At 41.5% G+C, this 15,751-nt stretch overlaps 1 pseudogene; it reads left to right on the top strand.

Annotated features, from left to right (window-relative positions):
• Positions 1-4,790: 4,790 nt before the first annotated feature.
• LOC117718673 (60S ribosome subunit biogenesis protein NIP7 homolog) lies at positions 4,791-8,879 on the top strand (annotated as a pseudogene).
• Positions 8,880-15,751: the final 6,872 nt, after the last annotated feature.

Raw genomic sequence — 15,751 nt, 5'->3', positions numbered from 1 at the left:
CTGCTTTTCTTTAAGTAAGTTTGTGTTTGTTTATTGTTTTTTCAAGACAGAGTTTCTCTGTGTATCCTGGAAGTCCTATAACCTGCTTCACAGCCTAGGATGGCTTTGAACTCAGAGACCTGTCTGCAGTTAGGTAAAGGAAAAGAAATGAGCAAACTGAAAGTTTACTGAAGTTAAAAAAAAACACAGGAAACAACTCAGTATTTGTATATTAAGTATTTATTATGGTTTGGACATGAGATATCTATTCCCCATGGATTCGTATGGAAGGTTTCCAGGAAGGTTCTGGAAATGTTAGGTAGGACCTATCTTAGGAAGTAGATGTTGGCTTAGCCTTTGAAGGTTTAGTCCTGGCTGGCTGCTCCCTTTCTTCCTGAGGGGATTCACCTCCTCCTGTACATGCTCTTGCAATTCAAAGAGCCAATCACTTCTCAACACTCCGAGACTAGGAGCCACAGTAAGTCTTTTTTTTTTCACTTTTAAAATCTCCCCTCCTGTGTTTTGGTCACAGATATACCCATGATCAATTTTATGTTCTCTTGTGATGGTAAAGAGAAGAATTTGCTAAGAGAGTCTCAGTAAATGAAACTCACTGCTGAAATTGAGAAGTAAATGGAAAGAATGAGCACTGGTTTAGCTGCTTCCATTCATAGCCGCGGTAATCAGTCATCTAAGATAAGTCTTGGGATGTATCTCCCCTAGGTCAGGCAAGCCCATGAAGTATGAGCTGCTCAGTCATCTGAAACCTTGGGACTTTTAATCCTTAGCCAGGCTGATTCTCTGTTGGGAGTTCTTTGCAGAATGTCATCTTATGCTGTTATTCATAGTAACCACCAGGGGGCACTCTAAGCCTATCATAAATGTTTCGGAAGGCGCACTGACTAAAATCTGTCTCCAGTTGTGGGAAATTGAGAACAGGTTGTATTTTATTAATTGGACTGTAAATGAAAATAGTCGTTTCAAAACGAGGCAATAGGGCAAACCATATAACTTAACGGAGTCTCTGAGAAAGTACGGTCTTTGAGGTGGCTTGTTTGCCTTCTCTCTTCTCTCATGACCGCAACTGCTGGGGTCAGGCTACATACAGGTGGCAGCGACACTTGAGAGTGCATCCCCACCTTCTACTACAGATGACTGGGGCTGTAGTAGTTGGAATATGATGCCCATGGTTAGGGAATAATTAATGGAAGACCAAGAAACCTTGATTAGATTTGAGCTTACTGTAACCAGCAGCCTCAGATGGCAGGCCTCCGGCTCCTCTTCGCAGAAGAGGCAGGACCTCGTGACTTTAGGCTTGGCTGAGAGAAAAACTGCCTACCTTACAGGGAGGGTACAGGCATTGCACCCTATCCCACAGTCTTGCCTTTCATCCTCGAAAGAATCCACTTAGGCGAGCATCCATTGTCTGCTCCTGTAAGCAGATATTCAGAAAGCTCCGCTCTGGATTGTGAGTGGCGGAGGTTGAGGCTGTATGTTTCCAGTTGCTGACAAACCGATCGTCACAGGATGGAGAGGCTTGAATCAGACACCTTTACAGGGCAGAATTCAAACACTCAGGGCTCTCAGAAGGCTACAATGAAGGCATGGCTAAGGTTGCGATCCTGTCTTCCAGTCTTCGAAGTTACCTTGCAGCTTATTATCATAGCCAGGAGATGGCGCTCTGCTTCAAACGAGGTTACACAGGACTACCCAGACAACCACGGGTTGTCTCATTAGGAGGCCTTTCACTTCAGCACATCAGGCAAAGCCATTCAAAAAAAACAGGGACATTTGGAAGCTAAGTCAACACCGCACTTGCTCTACGAGTCAGTTCATGTATAATTCTGTTCAGTATTTTGAGCTGTGTGAGTGTGTTGGAGGCTTACTTCTTGTCATTAATTAAAGCATGAAACAACCTGTATAGAAATATCTCTGAGCCTCTCTAAGCGTGGATTACTAATGAAGTCCTAGTGCGTGCCAGGCATCATATTAGGTGGTAGCCATGCAGTGCTAAAAAGCCAAGCTCTTACGTTCCCAGTTTGAGGTTTCATTTGTAAAATGAGCAGTCTGGAGTGGGATGATTAGGTTTGATGCTTGAGTCAACCAGGTGGGGTTGGTCTGTAAATCCCACAGTGGGTGTGGGAGAACTTCCTGAATCACTGGCATCCATGGAAATGATGGTCCTGGGAAAGAGTCTATGTGTTGTGGTCAGTTGGTCCAAGAACTTTCAGAAGTACTTTTGGTTATTAAACTTCTAAGTCCTTAGTACTTGTGAGTGGACTATAAAGTATTGATTGGCTGGGGCCTCAGGGTTACAAATATTATTAATTAATTAATTAATTAATTAATTTTGAGTCAGAGACTCAATATGTAGCCCAGGCTGGCCATAAACTTGTGATCCTTCTGCAGACTCCTGATTGTATAGCTTTCAGGCATGCACCCCTATGTTTGGCTCCAAATAGTCTATTTCTAAGTGTTCTCTTCAGGATTGTTCATATTTAATAAGTGTATATAGAGGCCCTGCAGAGAAGTCCTAATCTATTACATTTAGTCATGTGCTCCTTAGAGTCCATAATTGTGGATAGTTTTGGACACATGCAGCACAATCTGGTAAGTAGGTTGCAAGAGGACAGAACATGGTACTATAATGTTAGCTTCCTGGGTGTTCTGGGAATGTACCTTCCCCCCACCATGAGCAAGCCTGAGAGACCTTGTTTACCACAACAAGGTCAAGTAACAGGATCTAGGTGGAGTTACCCACCTTGGCTGCCCAGAACACAGAAGCAGAACTGCCCCTGGGCTTGCCTTGAGACATCTCCGGCCGTGACCTGGAACGAACTATGGATTATCCCACCCATCTGAAACCAGGAGGGGTTGTGGGTTGGGTCTTCCCCTTTAAATTGAGAGCTGAACATTAAAGCTTGGGGCCTTGATCAGAGAACTTTGTCTTGGCCTCATCTCTTCTCGCCCTCCTTCCCCCTTCAATTCCCAGCCCCCCTTTCAGGTGAACCCAGTTGACTTGTGGCCGAGGGCGGCTACATGGGAAGAATAGCCCAGATGGGAAAAATGCAGGTTTGGAGTTGAGGGCTGGTGGTGATCATTGATACGCAGAGAAGACTGGAGAAGTATTAGTGTCATCAAGGTCTTTGTTCATTGTAACACATGTCAAATACAAGTCCCACCATACAGCCTAACTAGACATCTTTGTGGATTACAGATTAAACTATATTGGTCTGTGGAGCTAGAAAGATGACTCAATGGATAACGAGCTTGCTGTGCAGGTGTGAGAACCTGCATTGAAATACTTAGGCCCACAGGAACCAGGCTGTGGGCGTGTACATCTGTAATGCCAGCATTCTTGTGCTGAGGCAGAAAGCCAAGGCAGGAGATTCCCTGCCAGCTTGTCAGGCAGCTGGCCTGGCACATGCAGCATGCATAACAAAGAGATGTTGTCTCCAACAAGGTGGAAGGTGAGAGCTGACAGGTGAGGTTGTCTTGGGACCTCCAGATGTGCAGTGTAGTGAGTGCGCTCGCGTGCACACGCGCGCGCGCGCGCGCGCGCACACACACACACACACACACACACCCCTGTACTCATACATAGGAACCAGAACACACACCAGTGAACATAATGCTCTGTTGTCCCACTTTTCCAGAACTCCAGGAAATAAGGCAGAGATCTCAGATTGTTGAGGGAAATGGGAAGAAATTCTTATTCTTAATTCAAATTGATGCTCTAAAGGAGCACTCTCCCGTTTTAGCAGAAGCTGGTGAAGAAAAAAATGTGGAAATGTGGATAGAAGGGCAGGCTCTAGTACAGCCAGGCTAGACAACCACAGACCCGAGCAAGGCCAGCAGGTGCAGACAGGTTTTGCCTCTTCCTCTTCTCCCCCTTGCTGGACCCTTAGATTGCATCCCTAAAGTGAGCCACCAAGGTCCACTCACTCATCTGCCACTGACTCATTCCTGAGACTGATCACCAGGTCCAACTATCAAAACATCACGGTCCAGCAAACAAAATTCACTCTTTTGACTAACCTAATTAAAATACCCAACCAGAACTAACTGTCCTGTCAAGGGCACTCAAAGACAGACCTCTCCATTTTCCCTATTAAAATGAACACAAGGAAAGCTATTTGCTGCTGTTTCTGTGTGATTCAGATTCAACCACCATGTCTCTTTGCTCTGCTTAATAAAGGATCTCTTTGCAGATCTTTGTGTTTGGGTGTGGTCTGTGCCTAATCAGGGGTCCAGAGGGGAGCACTTTGAAGTATGTGGTGCCTTCAGGGTTCAAATAGTGTTCACTTTCAACCATCTTAAATTAGAATTTCCATAGTTATGTGAGGAATCAGCGCTCAGTGCTCATGGTTTTATCATGGTGACCATTTTGTGCTTTGAGAATCTAGGAGTGCCTTTTGTGTATGATGTCTTTGTCTTGACAGCAAACAAGATAGCCATTACTCCTTTGACACAGTTGAAAGATGGGACTGGGCCCAAAGGAAGAGAAAGCTTCCAAAAACACTTCAAGGAGTCTGAAACTTGATCCTGAATGGACCGACTTTTAGTTTCTGAGTTCTTTGTGCTCATAAATAATACCTTTGCAAGTTTGATACATTTATGTGGAAAGTTGTATTTTAATTTTTATTGCTTATAAAAACAAATCATAAGCATCATATAATCCAACATGAAGGTGGGAATTTGGAATTCTTTGGCTGTGTCTAGTCTTTATTTACCTGCAGAGAAGGCATTGGGAGAGAATACTGCTTGAGGAAGGAATGTGTTCAGAACACAGGAAACAGGACTGGGCCAGTATGGCCTGTGAGTCTGAGAACGGATGGGAGGTGAGCTGGAAAGGCTAAACTCCCATTATTGTCAGTTGAGTGCTTTTAAAATTTTCCTGACCAAGTCTGAGGTTCTAGAATCTTTAAGGAGGCCCAAGGTAGGCAGACTATGTCTGACTCATCACTGCAGGTCTCCTTTGCTTGGCCCCAGACTCCCAGGGAGCTTTTATCTTCAGCAGATTATAGCAGGCTCTGGGGAAGTGCAAATCTCTCTGGAGGAGAATGCCACCTTTACTTGACACAGGATGCATCACACTGCTCCCTGGGCAGTGATACTGGCTCTACTGTAAGGGTTGTAAACACTCTGCAGGGAACTTTCTAAGCTCTGCCCAAGTCCTCCATTTCACGTGAACACCCAATGCTCAGGAGAGTGGAAGAAGATGATTCAGTTGATAAGAAGCAGAATCTAAATGTAAGCATAGGTCTATACAATTTTAAGTGCATTCTTGCCTTTTGGCTGGGGCAGACACCTAACTGTTCTATTCCCACGAAGACACCATATCTTGAACTATCCTGGAGGACCTACTGCACTCAGAGCAGCAGGATTTCAGGATCCCAGAGGCAGTCTGATTCCCAGGAGCTCTTTCACCCAGAAGCTCAGGATCCCAAGATCGCAGAGGCAGCTGGACTCTGAGGAGTTCTGACATGAGCAAGGTAACTGTAAAGACAGGGTCCAGTCAGAGACAGTGAGTGCAAGTAGCACTAGAGATAACCAGATGGTGAAAGGCAAGCTCAAGAACAAAAGCAACAGAAACCAAGGTTACCTGGCATCATCAAAACCCAGTTCTCCCACCATAGCAAGTCCTGGACACCCCATCACACCAGAAAAGCAGGATTCAGATTTAAAGTCACTTCTCATGATGATGATAGAGGACTTTAAGAAGGACATAAACAACTCCCTTAAAGAAATATAGAAGAACACAGGTAAACAGGTAGAAGCCCTTGAAGAGGAAACACGAAAATCCCCTAAGTAATTGCAAGAAAGCACAACCAAACAGGTGAAGAAGTTAAATAAAACAATCTAGGATCTAAAAATGGAAGTAGAAACAATAAAAAAATCTCAAAGAAAGACTACCCTGGAGATAAAAAACCTAGGAAAGAAATCAGGAGTCATAGACACAAGCATCAGCAATAGAATATAAGAGATAGAAGAGAGAATCTCATGTGCAGAAGATACCATGGAAAACATTGACACAATTGTCAAAGAAAATGTGAAATGCAAAAAGCTCCTAACACAAAACATCCAGGAAATCCAGGACACAATGAGAAGACCAAACCTAAGGATAATAGGTATAGATGAGAGTGAAGATTTCCAACTTGAGGGCCAGTAAATATCTACAACAAAATTATAGAGGAAAACTTTCCTAACCTAAAGAAAGAGATGTCCATAGACATACAAGAAGCCTACAGAACTCCAAATAGACAAGACCAGAAAAGAAATGCCTCCTGTCACATAATAATCCAAACATCAACCGCACAAAACAAAGAAAAAATACTAAAAGCAGTAGGAGAAAAAGGTAAAGTAACATATAAAGGCAGACCTACCAGAATGAAACCAGACTTCTCACCAGAGCCTATAAAAGCCAGATGATCCTGGACTGATATCATACAGACCCTAAGAGAATAAAAATGCCAGTCCAGACTACTATACCCAGCAAAACTCTCAACCATTATAGATGGAGAAACCAAGATATTCTATGACAAAACCAAATTTATACACTATCTTCCCACAAATCCAGCATTTCAAAGGATAATTGATGGAAAACTCACCTCACACAGTAATAGTGGGGGATTTCAACACCCCACTCTCAGCAATGAACAGATCATGGAAATACAAACTAAACAGAGACACAGTGAAATTAACAGAAGCTATGAACCAAATGGATTTAACAGATATCTATAGAACATTCCATCCTAAAACAAAAGAATATACTTTTTTCTAAGCACCTCATGGTACCTTCTCCAAAATAGACCATACAATTGGTCACAAAACAGGCCTCAACAGATACAAAAAGATTCAAATAATCTTTTGCATCCTATCAGATCACCAGGGACTAAGGCTGGTCTTCAATAATAACAAAAACAACAGAAAGCCCACATAAACGTGGGAACTGAACAATGCTCTACTTCATGAAAACTTGGTCAAGGAGAAATAAAGAAAGAAATTAAAGACATTTTAGAATCTAATGAAAATGAAGGCTCGTCATACCAAAACTTGTGGGACCCCATGAAAGCAGTGCTAAGGGGAAAACTCATAGCTCCAAGTGCCTACAAAAAGAAACTGGAGAGAGCATACACTAGCAACTTGACAGAACACCTGAAAGCTCTAGAACAAAAAGAAGCAAATACACCCAAGAGGAGTAGACGGCAGGAAATAATCAAACTCAGGGCTGAAATCAACCAGGTTCAAACAAAAAGAACTTTACAAAGTATCAACAAAACCAGGAGCTGGTTCTTTGAGAAAATCAACAAGATAGATAAACCCTTAGCCAGACTAACCAGAGGGCACAGAGACAGTATCCAAATCAATAAAATCAGAACTGAAAAGGGAGACATAACAACAGAACTAAGGAAATTAAAAAAATCACCAGATCCTATTGCAAAAGCCTATACTCAACAAAACAGGAAAATCTGGATGAAATGGACAATTTTCTAGACAGATACCAGGTACCAAAGTTAAATCAGGAGCAGATCAACCTTCTAAACAGTCCCATAACCCCTAAAGAAATAGCAGCAGTCATTAAAAGTCTCCCTGCCAAAAAAGCCCAGGACCAGATGGTTTTAGTGCAGAATCCTATCAGACCTTCAAGGAAGACCTAATACCAATTCTCTTCAAACTATTCCACAAAATAGAAACAGAAGAAACACTACCCAATTTGTTCTATGAAGCCACAATTACGCTCATACCTAAACCACAGAAAGACATAACAAAGAAAGAAAACTTCAGATCAATCCCCCTTATGAATATCAATACAAGGACTTCCGCTTCCGGCTCTCCATTCACAAGGGTCCCGGGAGCCAAGCTAGCGGAAAAGTGAGGCCTTTGACTGAAGAAGAGACCCGGGTAATGTTTGAGAAGATTGTGAAATACATTGGAGAGAATCTACAACTCTTAGTGGACAGACCCGACGGCACCTGCTGTTTCTGGCCGCACAACGACCGAGTGTACTATGTGAGTGAGATGATCCTGAAACTGGCTGCCAACATCTCCGGAGATAAGCTAATGTCACCGGGGACGTGTTTTGGAAGGTTACTAAGACCCACAAGTTCCGGTTGCACGTTACAGCTCTGGATTACCTTGCACCCTATGCCAAGTATAAAGTATGGCTAAAGCCTGGAGCAGAGTAGTCCTTCTTGTATGGAAACCATGTGTTGAAATCTGGTCTGGGGTCGGATTACTGAGAACACGTCTCAATACCAGGGAGTAGTGGTTTATTCCATGGCAGACATTCCTTTGGGTTTTGGGGTGGCAGCAAAGTCTACCCAAGACTGCAGAAAAGTGGACCCCATGGCAATTGTGGTGTTCCATCAAGCAGACATTGGGGAGTATGCATGCCATGAAGAGACACTGGCTTAGGATGGTCATCCCAAGAACATTCTGCTGTGTGAGAGGGCTTAGCTTTGTTTCCTGTGTGCAGGCCATCATGTTAAATCTGGATGCCACTGAGATATGCAGCGTGGATTCTTATCAACAGAAGTAGCTCAAAAATAGGGTTTCTGGCCCTTTAGAGGCAAAAGCAGGGTGGGTCACAAGTATAAGGCCGGCTCAGGTTACTTGGCAAGTTCAAGACTTGCCTGGGCTACATAGTGAGACTTGTCTCAAAAAAAAAACCAAACCAGCCCCTGTGAGTGTCAGAGTAAAGAGAGTGTTTCTGTTTTGTATCCGCGGCATCCTTGTTTGAATCAGACTTGTTCTGAGTGATGGTTTCTAAGTTACTTCACTGGGAACAGGACTAATCTTACTGTTATCTGTGATAACGCTGTTTTCCAGGCTCATAATAGCACAGTAGACTTTCTATTGTTAATTAATGTTATTAAAGGTAGAAACAGCCATATAAGGATAGTAGGCCCTGCCTGTGGTTTTACATATAGAATTTAATAAATTTTAATGGTTTTACATTAAAAAAGGAACATCAATACAAAAATACTCAATAAAATTCTCACAAACTGAATCCAAGAACACATCAAAACAATCATCTGTCATGATCAAGTAGGCTTTATCCCAGGAATGCAGGGATGGTTCAGTACTCAGAAATCTATCAACATAATCCACTATATAAACAAACTCAAAGAAAAAAACCACATGATCATCTCACTAGATGCTATGAAAGCATTTGACAAAATTCAATACCCCTTGAATTGAAGTCTTCAAAAGATCAGAAATTCAAGGCCTATACCTAAACATAGTAAAAGCAATATACAGAAAGCCAGTAGCCAACATCAAACTAAATGGAGAGAAACTTGAAGCAAAATCAGGGACTAGACAAGGCTGCCCACTCTCACCCTACCTATTCAGTATAGTACTAAATGCCCTAGCCAGAGCAATTGGACAACAAAAAGATGCCAAAGGGATACAGATAGGAAAGGAAGAAGTCAAAATTTCACTATTTGCAGATGATATGATAGTATACTTAAGTGACCCTAAAACTTCTGAAAAGTATAGAAAATTTATAACAGGTATAGAAACATTTTTATGACCCCTAGAGCTGAGCCAAAAATATAGGCCAGTGGTTCACTAGCTCCAGGTTCCAGGAACTGGCTGACCACAAAGGAAGCAGAACTAAAAATACAGGTCAGCTGGGTCATTCTGGGAACTGGCTGACCACAAAGTAGATGGTTGAGCAAGATTGAATTCTTGAGAAAAATATGTATAGGATGTTTCCCAAATGACCAACTGAACAATGGGTTGGGACTTTCCACTATTTTTATGGTATTCTTCCTTGGTTTCCCTGGTTTGTGGTTTTTTCCTTTAAATACCCTTCTCCCCCTGGCCTCAAGGTCGACACTCCTTGTTATGAGTCTCAACCTCAGCCGGCTGATCTTGAAATAAAGCCTCTTGCTGTTTGCAACAAGTGTCTTGCGAGTTATTGGGTGGCCATGATATCCTGAGACTTGAGTGAGGGTCTCCCCTATTGGGGGTCTTTCACTTGCACCAGAGAACTCCTAACCCTGATAAACAACTTTAGCAAAGTAACTGGATATAAAATCAACTTAAACAAATCAGTAACCTTTTTCTACTAGAAGGATAAACAGGCTGAAAAAGAAATTAGAAAAATGACACCCTTCACAATAGTCACAAAAATTATAAAATACCTTAGTGTGAATCTAACCAAGCAAGTGAAGGATCTATATGACAAGAACTTCAAGTCTCTGAAGAAAGAAACTGAAGAAGATTTCAGAAGATGGAAATATCTCATTCTCATGGATTGGCAGGATTAACATAGTAAAAATGGCCATCTTGCCAAAAACAATCTACAGATTCAATGCAATCCCCATTAAAATACCAACTCAATTCTTCACAGAATTAGAAAGAAAAATTCTCAAATTCATTTGGAATAACAAAAAAACCAAGGATAGCAAGAACTATTCTCAACAATAAAAGAACTTATGGGGGAATCACCATCCCTGACCTCAAGCTGTACTACACAGCAATAGTGATTAAAAACTGCATGGTATTGGTACAGAGATAGTCAGGAAGATCAATGGAATAGAAGACCCAGAAATGAACCCACACACCTATGGTCACTTGATCTTTGACAAAGGAGCTAAAACCATCAAGTAGAAAAATGACAGCATTTCAACAAATGGTGTTGGTTCAACTGGAGGTCATCATGTAGAAGAATGCAAATCAATCCATTCTTCTCTCCTTGTACAAAACTCAAGTCAAAGTGGATAAAGGACCTTCACATAAAACCAGATACACTGAAACTAATAGAAGAGAAGGTGGGGAAGACTCTGTATGAAATACCTGGGCACTGGGGAAAAGTTCCTGAACAGAACACCAATGACTTATGCTCTAAAATCAAGAATTGACAAATGGGACCTCATAAAATTGCAAAGCTGTAAGGCAAAGGAAACTGTCAATAGGTCAAAATGGCAACTAACTGATTGGGAAGAGATCTTTAACAATCCTACATCCGATAGAGGGCTAATATCCAATATATACAAAGAACTCAAGAAATTATACTCCAGACAACCAAATAACCCTATTAAAAATGGGGTACAGAGCTAAACAAGGAATTCTCAACTGAGGAAACTCGAATGGCCGAGAAGCTCCTTAAGAAATGCTCCACATCCTTAGTCATCAGGGAAATGCAAATCAAAACAACTCTGAGATACCACCTCACACCAGTCAGAATGGCTGAGATCAAAAACTCAGGTGACAGCAGATGCTGGCAAAGGTGTGGAGAAAGAGGAACACTCCTCCATTGTTGGTGTGATTGCAAGATGGTACAATCACTCTGGGAATCAGTCTGGCAGTTCCTCAGAAAATTGGACATAGCACTACCTGAGGACTCAGCTATACCACTCCTGGGCATCCAGAAGATGCTCCAACATACAATAAGGACATTCACTCCATTATGTTTATAGCAGCCTTATTTATAATAGCCAGAAGCTGGAAAGAACCCAGATGTCCTTCAGCAGAGGAATGGATACAGAAAATATGGTACATTTACATAATGGAGCATTACTCAGCTATTAAAAATAATGAATTTGAGAAATTCTTAGGCAAATGGATGGAACTAGAAAATATCATTCTGAGTGAAGTAACCCAGTCACCAAAGAACACACATGCTATGCACTCACTGATAATTGGATATTAGCCCAAAAGCTTGCAATACCCAAGATGCAACTCACAGACCACATGAAGCTCATGAAGAAAAAATAACAAAGTGTGGGTACTTCGGTCCTTCTTAGAAGGAGTAACAAAACACTCATGGGAGCTAGTATAGAGACAAAGTGTAGTACAGAAACTTAAGGAGGGGTTGTCTGGAGAAGGAGGGGTCGTCTGGAGACTGTTCCACCTGGGTATCTATCCCATGTGCAGTCACCAAAGGCAGACACTGATGTGGATGCCAGGAAGTACATGCTGACCGGAGCCTTATACAGCTGTCTTCTTAGAGGTCTGCCAGAGCCTGAAATATACAGAGGTGGATGTTCACAGCTAACCATTGACCTGATCATGGGGTTCCCAATGGAGGAGTGAAAGAGAAGACTGAAGGAGCTGAAAGGGCTTGTGACCCTATGGGGAGATCAACAATACCAACCAACCAACCAGAGCTCCCAAGGTCTAAACACCAGCCTGGGAGCACATAGGGAGGGGACCCATGGCTCCAGCTGTATATGTAGGGGAGGGTAGCCTTGTTGGGCATAGGTGGGAGAGGAGATCCTTGGTTCCGTGAAAGCTGGATGCCCAGTGTAGGGGAATTCAAGAGAGGGGAGGTGGGAGTGTGGGTGGGACACATCCTCATAGAAGCAGGAGGAGGGGGGATGGGATCAGGTGGGGGGAAATGGGGATAACATCTGAAATGTATATAAAATATCCAGTAAAAAAAGTGTATTCCTAACTAGACTAGATGAAGAGGTAGGGTTAAGCATGGCAGGCTCTAGGGCTCTAAGACCTATTTCAAACTCAGAAATATTTTGCAGATACAAAGCACTGGGGAACCTAAACTCCACCATTTGGACAAACCTTGTGTTTATGTATTCATGTAATTAATTCAGCCCTTAGGTGAGCAATTGCCATCCAGCTGAAAAATGACAGTTCTCAGTGTCTTACTTAGTCTTTCAGCACAGGCAACAAAGATCTTGCTTGGCCCTATTTTGCTTTAGCTCATATATTGTTAGAGAATGGTTTTGTGCACTGTGTATTCCAATACTGATTGCTGTCCCCAGACATCTTGTTGCAGTCTGGATGATGGCATGGTCAAGCATCTCTGGTCTGGATGTTATATAAAAATTGTTTTTCCTCACCTCTGATTGGTTAGTAAAGATCTGATCAGCCAATTAGCAGATCAGAAGCAAATGGGGCGGGACTTCCAATCTTAGGTTGGGGGTCCCGAAAGTAGAAAGAAGAGGAGAAGGAGAGAGGTGTGGAGAGACCAATTGGATGGACTAGGAGGACTCGCCATGAGGCGTCAACGAGAGAGCAGGCGTGAGTACAAACATAGATCGGAGCAAGCTAGGGCAAGACCACGTGGCAAGTAGTGGTACATTTTGCCGGATAGTAACAGCCTAGTTGTATTAGAATAGCCCAGAACCTGCCCAGCTTAGTGACAGCAGCTTCTTAATAGAAATACCAGAGCTCTGTGTCTTTCTTTGGGAGCTAAGACAGGGTGGAGTGGGAGTAGAAATTCCCTGCAGTTAATGGAGCAAAGGGGTGTAAGAAAACCCCCAAGAATTACATTTACAACATGTTATAAAAACAATCCTCCAAGATCCTACCCACACCTGAAGAACAGAGACTTGGCATATGGAAACCGCAAACCTACCAGACCTGGCTTAGCTGTAGCTGCCTTTGTTTCCTGCTCATTTTTCTGGCATCTGAGAAGCTTGAGACCACATGTCACATTCTCTTTCTTTATGTGACTGTATATTTACTTAATTCAAGCAGAGGCCAGTTTGTACTTCTTTCTTTGTCAGCAACTCACAGAAAACTTGTTTCTAGTTTAGGCTGGCTGATGACACACACTTGCAACCCTAGCACTCAGGAGCAGAGGCAGGGGGATCACCACAGGCTCTAGCCAGTTTGGTCTACATAGAGTTCTAGGGCAGCCCAGGCTATGTAGTGAGACTCTTTCAAAATCAGCAAATATCAGAGCTAGTGACCAATAGACTAAACAGCTGCAGTTTCAATGTGTACAGCATACAGGCCCTTCAGGGCTGTGAGGGCTTTGCCCAGGCTAACGGCACATCCAGCAGGGAAGTCGAGCCAGGGATTGCTTTGTTTCTATGACTTTGGTATACCATTACCCAATATACATTGCAAAGATCACCAGCCCCGAGTGAAACTCCCATCAGATCCACAGAGGATTCAGACAGCTCTGTCCTCATGTATTTGTCTCCTGCCATATCCATTGGTGCGTTTAACTTGGGTGTTGAGCTGTCCAGTTACAGCCGTTTCTATGCCTGTGTCAGTGCTCTGTATTTGGGCTGAGTCACTCTGAAATACATCAGATTCTTTCTCAGTATCCACTTACCTTTCAGCTTCAACTAAACTATATCCTTCAAACCTGTTTCCAGATAAAAATATGACTGTATTATTCTTGTAAATTACCAGTTTGATGTTGTTTTATTTCATTTCAAACAATGCACAAACATTCAATATTTTATGGATTTAAAAATCATTTTAATTTGATAACTACCACTTATTGAATGTGTAGTTAGAACTTGCAAACTGAATCGTTCTTACTTACAGTCTGGAATTAAAATGCAGGGTAAATGATTGGAACATGACTAATGACTAACACTGGGTCTGATCACCAAAACTGGCGTAATAAAGTTCTACTGTATTTTATGTTCATAGAGACATTTCTGAGTGGCTGTTGAGGATAATGTTTATTGCATTGTACCTGTGCAGAAGAAGCTGCCCTATTGTAGGTGGGGTGGTGCTGGATAGTTTGTTCATAATTCATTTAGACAGGTCAATACTGTAATCTGGATAGCATTCTTTTTCTTTTACAGGAAACAGGTTGAATTTGCTATAAATAAAACAGATTGTGGGGTAATATGTTATATATTTATTAAACATTTATTATATTTATTAATATAGTTAATAAATATATTAAATTATATATAAATATATACATATAAAGTATATAAATTAGAGCTAATTAGTATATTATTTATTTTAAAATAATTTTTTCAAAGTTACAGCTTAATAGAGGCTGCAGAGATGGCTCAACCATTAAGAACACTTTCTGGTCTTTCAGAGGACTGAGGTTCCGTTCCCAGCACCCAGTGAAGGCTTACAACCATCAATAACTCCAACTCTAGAGGATCTGACCTCTACCAGTACCAGGCATGTACAATAGACATGGATGCAGGCAAAACACACCCATACACATAATAGTTTTACTTAAAAGTTACAAATTATATATATTATATATATGTATGTATAATATATATACACATATATACATATAATCTATTACATTTACATATATTACATTTTGGTATATATTATAATTTATATATAATATATCACATAATATATCATATATCATATAATATATCATATAATATGTAATATATAATATACAATTTGCATATGTTATTATATATTTACATTATTTATATACAAATTTATTATAATATATTATAAAGGAAGCATATATTTGTTATATGTAATATATATTTATATTGCATTTATATATTACATATATATACAAATATATGTTTATCTATATCACAAATATATGCTTCCTTTAGGAAAAATGAGAACCTATAGGCACTTGAAAGGAAGTAAAAGACTCCTTCATAATTAATGGAGAAAATCACTCTTTGCTCTCCCTGTGCAGAGATACATAGACAGAGGCTATCAGCCTCTGACTGTAGGACCCTGCTGTCTGTAGTGTCCTTTCTTTTCCACAAACACCATTCCTCCTCCTTGGCAGTGTCTCTTCCTCAAGTGTCAGTGTAGAAGGCTGTGTGTCAGTCAGGACCTGTCAGTCCTGTTCATGTGGAAACTTCATGTTGAAATATTTGTGAGCAATGTGTTGCTCCTCCTGTGAGATAAACCTTATATATCATGCATATGGCTTCAGCATTCCAGAGAAATGACTGGGACATATATGTCTGACAGTTGGATGTTGTCTCATTAGCTCCATCAGTCATGTAGGGTTCATGTCCATACAAACAGCTACACAGAACCCTTGACAGCTCCACCCCTTCCTGTTTCTGTGGCTGTCTTGTACTTTTGACTACTTACG

The sequence above is a fragment of the Arvicanthis niloticus genome, chromosome 13, assembly GCF_011762505.2.
Source record: "Arvicanthis niloticus isolate mArvNil1 chromosome 13, mArvNil1.pat.X, whole genome shotgun sequence".
In the NCBI taxonomy this organism is placed as follows: domain Eukaryota; kingdom Metazoa; phylum Chordata; class Mammalia; order Rodentia; family Muridae; genus Arvicanthis; species Arvicanthis niloticus.
Note: the sequence above shows the minus strand (reverse complement) of the source record. Positions and strands in the feature narration are given on the sequence as shown.